General features: G+C 35.7%; 1 protein-coding gene across 3 annotated transcripts in view; it reads left to right on the top strand.

The window, feature by feature from the left end:
- LOC106463710 overlaps positions 1-9,871 on the top strand; it is a 108,579-nt gene that overhangs the window by 50,171 nt on the left and 48,537 nt on the right. The window lies entirely within an intron of this gene.

Below are 9,871 nucleotides of genomic sequence, written 5' to 3'. Positions count from 1 at the left end.
TATATATATATATATATATATATTCAATATAGGATTCCTTTCTCTCTTTTTTTTTTGTTTTTTGTACGGTGCCATCCAATAGATAAGGGTTGATTATTTTAAAGTTCTATTGAGCAACATAAAACCTTGTACTGTAAGGTGAGATTTTAAAAGTCGGAATAATTGGGAGGGAGCATCTCAAGATATAGGGAAGATTTTCTTCACACTTTAGATACTTCCACACTTTCCCGTATGTTCTTCCCCTCCAGGGAATTGAATTTCTGACTTCTTGTCAGACACACAATTTACTAAAATCAACTATAACTAAACCCTATCTGTTAAGAAGCAGGTGGGGTTAAAAGAAGGGAGAAAAGAAATCGGATATGGCGGGAGGTAGTCAGCCGGATCAACCATCTGCATTACGGAGTTTTACATTTCTTTTCTCTCTCGAGTACCAGGTGGCTGTTAAGTCTGGCAACATTTTAAATCAAAACTCTCTGTTCGTATCCCCTACCGCCACAAAGACGAAACTGAAATTCCTCGTGCCCTGTACTTTTTAGTTTAGTATGCGTGCAGGTATATTTATAATTATATATTTACGCTTATCAGACGTACATATATTTCGTACATCCGATTGTACGGTCTCTCTCAATGTACGAGTGTGAGAAGGAATTGTTTTAGATTTTGTGCTGTGTTTATTTAAATCGCTTCTTCGCAGATTTCTAGTTGTTACCAGAACATTCGGGTAAAATTATAAAAACTAAAACTAGTGTTAATTATTACGGATGTTTCTTCACTTTTTCCCGAATGTTCTCGTAATAACTCCAAACCTGTTATCTGTAAATAAAGGAGGCGTGTTTAGAACTTTGAACTTAGCTGTGTGTGTGTGTATATATATAATGATGTATCCCACTATGTTAAACTTGATAGAAATACGTAATACAATAATATGGATAAACGCCCATCAGTTTTGTAGCGTACATATGACACTACCATATTCCAAGACTTAACCAGTTATCAGTTCTGTAGCATACATAATACACTACCATATTTTAAAACTTAACCAGTTATCAGTTCTGTAGCATACATAACACACTCCCATATTTCAAAACGTAACCAGTTATCAGTTCTGTAGCATACATAACACACTCCCATATTTCAAAACGTAACCAGTTATCAGTTCTGTAGCATACATAACACACTCCCATATTTTAAAACTTAACCAGTTATCAGTTCTGTAGCATACACAACACACTCCCATATTTCAAAACTTAACCAATTATAAATAATGTTTGACAAGAATAACCGCAAGAAGTACTTAATGTTTTTCAAGTTATCTGGACTAGTGGTCCCTAATTGTTTTCCACATCAAGCCACTTCAAATAATAGTCATACAACCAAAGACCAGATCTCAGCTTGTTGGGGAATACATCATTCCCAATACAGTTTTGCTCACTTTTGTGATATCTGATCGTAGTGAGGGCCAGATGTGGCCTGCGGGCCGCACATTGGAGACTATTGGTCTAGAGACCATTTTCAAGCTGTAAACCTTCAAGTTTGTAGTTCAATGAAAAGAAAAACAACTTAGCAGAAGCATCATATCTCCGTGTTTTAAAGTAAATGAGAAATACCCTGATGTTGCTAGGTTACCGGTTGAGTCCTAAAACGAAACGTTCATCAATTGATATATGGGATAATGTTTCTAGGTTACCTGTTGAGTCTGAAACAGTATCTCTATTTGAAAAAATAAATAAAAAATGCGTGCTGTTAGTGGAGAATGTCTTAACAATGAACATATTTTTGAAGACAGTTAAAGTGTATTTGAATGTCAGTAATTTTTACGATTGTTATGTTCCATACAAAGTTATTTTGTCTGTTACCTGACGATCCCAGGTAAACACTAACGAAACGTACTGTTTGTGTATTTCCTAGTTTTTCGTTGAGATTCTTTTCTGGTTTTATTTTTATAGCAGAAAGTGAGCTGTAGTTTATTTTCAGAAGCTATAGAAATTATTCCATACTGTTAACCCTAATCACTTATTTTATAAACTGCAAGTGCTGCTACCTGGTGCCTTGAGCATAGAGTACATACGGCTAGAAAGTGCTTGATAAGGTGTGTTGATAAAAAGCTTTTAAGTCAAGGTCAAAAGGTCCAAATTTGGTGCACAAGAGATATAGGGGAGTGCACTCGGAATGCGAAGGTCATGGCCCTCTAGTGGTGGGTTTTATATATTACATTGTTTCTTAAAGTATCAATTGGTTCTGTATCAAATATAGATTGTTTTCGTATGGCGTCATAGCCCACTAGTATTCAGAAAGGCACGTGTAAGTTTACTTAAGATATATTTATAACGAAATATCTGTTTCACAGCTCGGAAGATTGTAAATAAAATGAGTGTTTTGGAAAATATTTTACACAACAGTCAGTTGTTATTACTTTTAACTAGCCCCCCCAAAAAAACTGACTCAGTGGTAAGTTTGAGGGCTTATAACACTAAAAATCGGACTTGGATTATCGCGATGGGCACAGTGAAGATAGTCTATTGTATAGCTTTGCCCTTGACAGCAAACAAACGAAAACTGTTAAGTACGTTTACGGTACTAATGTTACTACAGTGAAAGTCGAAGGACTTAGCTGACTTTTAGGCTTAAGTTTTCACATTTTCATTCAAAAGTTGACTAATAAAAACGGATGCCTCGTTATTGGCGTTATGGCGTACTTTTGCTCCCATATGACAGTAGAAGAGACTAACGTATCAAAAATAGTTCATTTCAGGCTAAGGTCGTTAGCGTGCATTTCATTGGCCGAAACGTATTTGGTAGCGTGCACTTCATTGGTTGAAACATATTTGTTAGCGTGCATTTCATTGATTGATCTTACTTGATTGACCAATCGAACCTCAAGACTAGTTTGTAATGGGATACAAATTCTGTATTTTAGTTTATTGCATTATTATAACCCAGCCGACCTAATGAGCCCTGGTATTGAGCGCAAGGCCTCGTCGGCACTGGATGTGTTAGATGTATTGTGATTGACATATTATAAAAAATTCTATTTTGATTTCACGAATAAAGTATTAGAAATATCATTAAATTGCTAAACTGTTACTAATTATCAAATATCTAGGTTACCTCAAATTAATAATTAATTAATTTTATCAAAAATATATGAATATTTCATTCTTCAAAAATACGTCAAGTATGAGTGACCGGAGATGCTTAATGTTTAGTACTGTGGGTCAGTTAATCCAAATAATTACCCTTGGGGTCAACACAGCTTTTTAAATACCTTTTTCTGAACTACTACTGCTCCAAATTGCTCGTGCGTCCGTGACTTTGTCGATCACATCGCATGAATGACAAACAATGTAAATAAAAATTGAAATCAATATTTTAATAATATCCAACTATTACTATGGGGTTTCCCCCGTACATTTGCATAAAAAAACGAATGATTTCCCCCAATATTTGTTTTGACAATTTCTATACGCTGGATTTTAAGCAGCATGTTGATCTTGACGATAAGGGGCGGTATATAAATAAATCGGTAATTTTAAGGGTATGTATATAAAGTATCCTTTTTTTTAGTCCTTCCACTTTTTGCTGTTTCTTATGGACATTGCAGCCCCTGGTAATAAATAATTCATTCAAAGGAACAGAAGCCAACCAGCTTTAGCCTGTGTATGAATATGTATGTGTTGATAGTAACCAATGTTAACGTTCCTTGGAAATGAGGTCATTGTACTTATTTGTGGCTGGCCAATCAGCTTCAGCATGTGTCTGAATATGTGATGAGGGTTGCTAATGTTTGTGTTTTAGCTACATTGTATTAATATGTGGCTTATTTAAGTAATTCGAATATTTTGGCGGGAAGTGTTGTAGTTCAGATTTATACTTTTCATAAGTAACGGAATATTTCATTCTACGATGGTTAACATAAGACCTTGCAGTAGGATCGCTAAAAGGCTCTGGTCTAGTGTCCGGCTGCGGATCCGAAGGTCTTGGTGCCAGACGTCATTCATGCCTTTCAACACTCTCCGCACTTTCAACGGTGAGCGCGTTATAAAAGTGACAGTCAGTCTCATATTTCGGTTTATAGAAACGAAAGAAACCATTGTGGCGGTGGATGCTGCTGACTGCTTTTCCTTTGATAAGTATCTCAAAATTTAGGGTCGGCTGTACCTGATCCCTAGAGGCAACTAACCTGGATGTTTACCTTTCTTACTTAAAAGGTGCCGTTGAGATTAGGGGTTGCAATCCCGAAGCTTTTCTGAATCTCAGGATTCCAGCATTTTTAATGGTTCAAATTCTAGGATCTCGCCCTGGATTTTATATATTTAACTTAACTACGTTATATTTTCTCTTAATAAAAAATAAATTCTGTATTTTACATGAAAAATCTTTGTCAGTTTCATCAATTGAGATGAATCCGACTATACATATAAAATGGAACTATCTGATCGACGAAAAAAAAAACTTTTATGATGAAAATAAGTATTTTTAAAGTTTTATCACAACAAATATTTGGAAATGTTCTCTAATACAAAATTTGATACCATTTAGTAAAAAAAAAAAGGAGGGGATGTCATTGCCACCCCTCCGGTCCTGATAGGGTTAATAATAATACAATCTCGAAAATTCCTGGATTGTCTTCTTTAAATCCAGAGATTTAAAGGGCCCAATTAGCTTACAGGATTGCAAACCCTTGTTCAAGTTGATAATCCCAATCTTAAGCCTTTTAGCTTTACAAGACTTCAAAATTAAAGATAGATACCAATCTTAAGCTTTTTCAGCTCTACGAGAATTTGAAATTTTAGAGACAGTTTCGGAGCTCAACATTGGGAATCTGACTATAAAAGTGGCCGTTTAACAATTTTGTAAAATCAGACTACATAAAAGATTAAGTATAGTAACACTTAAGAAAAATATTAACGAATTAATCCTGAGTAAAAATGCGTGTAGGAGATAATGCAACGAGACGTTTCGAAACGGCGATTTGGTTATAAAAATACCACGTGATGAAACTTGATAAAGCAAAACTTAGTACCGTATTTTGTATCTTACCTGTGCATAAAGTAGTCCCGTAAAGTAGTCCAAGATAAGCAAGCCCGTAAAGTAGTCCAAGATCTTTGTCGTGAAAGTAGAGTGTGATTTGGCGTATTTTCATATCAATTTCCACCAGACGTTAGCACAGTAGCCACACTTATTAATCGCCCCTGGTGATGGGAAGAAACACTATACTTAAGTTCATATATAAAAAATATCGAAACAGCCTTCTAAAGCATCTCGAAATTGTTTTGACAAACATCATCATCCCTCACTTCCGCACGAATACGAGGAATGATTCTCTGATGCGCAAGTCGAGGGTAGGCTAAAAATGTATGATTAAATTGCACATCATGATTTGATTCGTCAATGTCATATTTGTTACCAAATCACTTTTAATGTGCTGGAATAAACCATCCTTAATTTAAATAATTTTTCTAGTTAGTGAAAAATAACAAAACGCTTCCGTTTTTTTTTTTCAAAATTATCATTATTTACCGTTCATAATGGAGTGTTTCATCTTTTAATTCACGGAGGGGGTTCCAGAGGCCCAAGGAGACTTTTTTTGGTGAAAGGAAAATATAGAGAGCTGTTATTCGGTTAGTATTGTTGTGATGTTGTTGGTGGGTTCTTCTGGATTTTGTGGTGAAAATAATTCAACGCCCAGTCCACGTAACAATGATAAATTACTTTATTTCCTTCTTTAACGTTTCTCGGTTAGTATTGTTGTGATGTTGTTGGTGGGTTCTTCTGGATTTTGTGGTGAAAATAATTCAACGCCCAGTCCACGTAACAATGATAAATTACTTTATTTCCTTCTTTAACGTTTCTACAAACTTGAACACTTAAATAAACACTTGAACACGTTGCCATAAATTGCTGAAGGCCCACGTTACAAATGACGCTAACTAACGTAAAACAAGTTAAAGAGGGCAACATTCATGGGCGAATGCAACATGTCTCCGCCACGCAATACCAACATGGCCAATTTCAACACCAGAAAAATCGTGAAGAAAACCAAATCCCATGTAAGTTAATTGGCATACACTTTAATAGTTCACGAAGACCCCAGATTGTGCTTTCCTCGCTGAAAAATTTAGCAAAAGATAAAAATTGCAAAATTTTCTACACCTCTGTTTGGAACCTGTAAAAAAAAAATCTTTGTACCAAATCCCGTATAAATTATGGTTGTTTTTTTTTGTGGCATTTTGATCTCTCCCCCACAATTACCATAAATGGGCAAGTGGACTATTCAAAGAAAAAATAATTATGCTTTTTGTGAGGTCTGACCTCCTTAAAAGACTCAAAATAGGCAAATCCAACATTTTTTTATGTCAATGTGTTGGGCACATAAAAATTTATATTTGCGCCAATTTTCATCTTAATTGCTATAAATATGAAGACAACACAGGAGCCCAGAATATACATTTTGGGTTGTTTGACCTTTGACTCCATAAAACTCTTTAAAACATTTAAATAAAAAAAAAATGAAAAAAGATTTCTGGGCGTATTGGACCAAGGTATAACCCAACCAAGTTTCAATCGATCGCCATTCTTCCGTTTCTTGGCAGATTGAGTGGCTTGCCCCCCACTTTTATTTAACCGATGGCGCTTATTATATATGCAACTTATTTAATTTTTGTGCTCATAAAATGCAAGAAAAATCACTATATACACGATCCAGCAATATTGGCTATGTATTAATATTGTAGCACAGTCATGATAGTGACTTCAGAGATACAAGCTGACACAAAAAAAACAATGTCGAGATTGTTCTGGGTTCGCCTTTGCTTCACTCCTCTTATGCTACCCCCCCCCCCAATTATTATTCCCAGAGTCACCGCTAGGTGTAACCATGACTAAGGTTGTAATGAACCTTTCAATGGATTAGCCCTGCAACAGTGGTGACGTTGACAATAATGATAGATAGTGTCACCATTGTTGCAAAGCCCTTAACTATTGGAAATTTTGAAGATATTACTGAGTGCTAATTCGATGACTAGGAACCCATTTTGAGACTAATAATAGTTTGGAAACGGCTTGAATGGGTAATGAAGAAAACTTTAATATAAGTTTTTCTTCATTACACACATTCAAGCCGTCTCCAAGCATTATATTACTGAGTGAATACTGTTACTTAAAGGTTTTTGCCCCCCCCCAGTAGCATAGCGGTATGTCTGCGGACTTACAACGCTAGAATCCGGGTTTCGATACTCGTGGTGGGCAGAGCACAGATAGCCCATTGTGTAGCTTTGTGCTTAAATACAAACAAACAAACTTAAAGGGTTCATCCAGGAAGGTTTCTGTCATATCAACCATTCCCAGAACAAGTCCAATACATATATATATATAGTGAAAAACAAATGATGTTTTTAAATGGTCTGTGCAAGTCATCACGACATACAGTTTCCCCCGCTGTACCTTACTTTAAGACGCAACGTTACGTACAAACCCAATGATGGAGAGGTAATATTATTTTTTCTTGCGTAAGATTTCTTCGTTACTTGTATTATTAGTTATTCCAGAAAACAAGTGCGCGATCGGTCAGGCAATAAAAATATTTACAAAATTACCTTTCATCAGAAAAGTGATTTTCCAACAGAATGAAACGCCCTCAGTGGCGCATAACCTTGGAAATGAAGCATCTGTGTGATCGCCCACCATCGCCTTTTCTTTTATAAATGAACTCGGAACGTACTTCAAAGCCTATAAATTTACGTTTGCTATAATTATGAGGGCCGTAGGAAGTAGTAAGGCCAGTCAGGCCATGGCCTGACCACTTTTTCATGACATGTATAGCTACAACTTATGTATTAAAACTTCTTTCTTTTAATTCAATACATTATGTTGTGTGTATATACAGTATTTGTAGTTAAGATGGCTCAAGATTCAATCTCATAACATTAAATTTTTCAAAAATTTTCTAAGGGGGCATACCCCTATAAATGACTCGCTTTTCACACATCGTGTGTCACATTGTTTAGCTGTGGCAATGACGTAACCACTCAAAAATTGGTTCCTACGGCAATGATTATTTTCGAATATTTGATGTATGTTAACTTTAATTATATACAAATAAAAAAGTTTTCATCTTACATCAATAGGTAGGCACACAACGATTTAAAAGCTTAAGAAAAAATTTGTTATTCACGGTGGAACATACTAGACGTTTCGACAGACCATTGGTCTGTCTTCTTGAGGTATGGTTAATACTAAGCTATACGCAGTTTAACATTATAAAGACAAAAGGATTAAGTAGGACGGAAATAATGTCAGCAGGTGACCCGATATAGTTAAAGATATAGTCTACATAATGTTATATAAACTGTGTATATCTTAGTATTGATCATCCCTGAAGAAGACAGGCCAATGTTCTGTCGAAACGTCTAGTATGTTCCACCGTGAATATTCTGTCGAAACGTCTAGTATGTTGCACCGTGAATATTCTGTCGAAACGTCTAGTATGTTCCACCGTGAATATTCTGTCGAAACGTCTAGTATGTTCCACCGTGAATATTCTGTCGTAAACATCTAGTATGTTCCACCGTGAATATTCTGTCGTAAACATCTAGTATGTTCCACCGTGAATATTCTGTCGTAAACGTCTAGTATGTTCCACCGTGAATATTCTGTCGTAAACGTCTAGTATGTTGCCCCGTGAATATTCTGTCGAAACGTCTAGTATGTTCCACCGTGAATAAATTTTTTCCTTATACTTATCGTTGTTTGTCTACCTATTGATGTATCAGTATAACGTGCTTCCTTCCTCAAGTACCTAACAACGTTAAATATATTTTAATGGTCAAGGAAAGAACAACTACACGCACGTGGATAGCTTCTGTATTTCGAGATCACTCCAAAATCAAGTAACCATAAGTTTCGTAGTTCTGTTGATGAATTATCTTTGTTATAAAATTATTTTGATTATCCTAAAAATAATTATACACTTACCTGTAGTCACACGCGCACCTAAAATATTACGCTATGAAGTAAGGTTTTTGATTAATACTCCAGCTACTAAAAATATATATTTTATGTAAGTTCATGAATAATGAAAGGCTATCTAAAGGCATCAAAAGCTGCTTCTCTTTTGTGCAATTCTAAAAAAATGCAAAAATGCCCATAAAAACTGCAAAACACAAAATGTGAAACCGCGACTTTGCATTATTTCTGCATGGACCCAACAAACCTTCATTCAAAATTTGGTGAAGGTCCATCAACAGGAGGCGAAGTAATGGTGCAAAACGCAAAATTTGTATGTATCTTCCCACGGACCCAGTGAAGCTCCATACCAAATTTGGTGAAGATCCATCAACAGGAGGCGAAGTAGTGGTGCAAAACGCAAAATTTGTATGTATCTTCCCACGGACCCAATGAAGCTCCATACCAAATTTGGTGAAGGTCCATCAACAGGAGGCGAAGTAGTGGTGCAAAACGCAAAATTTGCATGTATCTTCCCACGGACCCAATGAAGCTCCAATATCAAATTTGGTGAAGATCCGTCTACAGTGTGTGAAGTAGTGATTAAAAAAACAAACAAAAAAAAAACGCAAATACACCCATTAAAACCGCAAAACTGAAAATCTTTATGTACCCCCCGCATGGACCTAATGAATCTCTATACCAATTTGGGTGAAGATTCATCTACACCCTGCGAAGTAGTTATATGGACATACAACAGACAGTACTATTATATTTATAGAATTTTTCATTGTTTGCCAGTACTTGAAGCATTATTACGTGTCTAAACATTGCTTGAAGCGTTGTTACGTGATCTAACCTGTGTTGGAAACATTATTAAGTAATCACATTACAATTATGAGTCCAGAATAGTTTATATTCTTCA

The sequence above is a fragment of the Limulus polyphemus genome, unplaced genomic scaffold (assembly GCF_000517525.1).
Source record: "Limulus polyphemus unplaced genomic scaffold, Limulus_polyphemus-2.1.2 Scaffold1466, whole genome shotgun sequence".
Taxonomy (NCBI): domain Eukaryota; kingdom Metazoa; phylum Arthropoda; class Merostomata; order Xiphosura; family Limulidae; genus Limulus; species Limulus polyphemus.
This window is presented reverse-complemented; position numbering and strand designations above follow the sequence as displayed.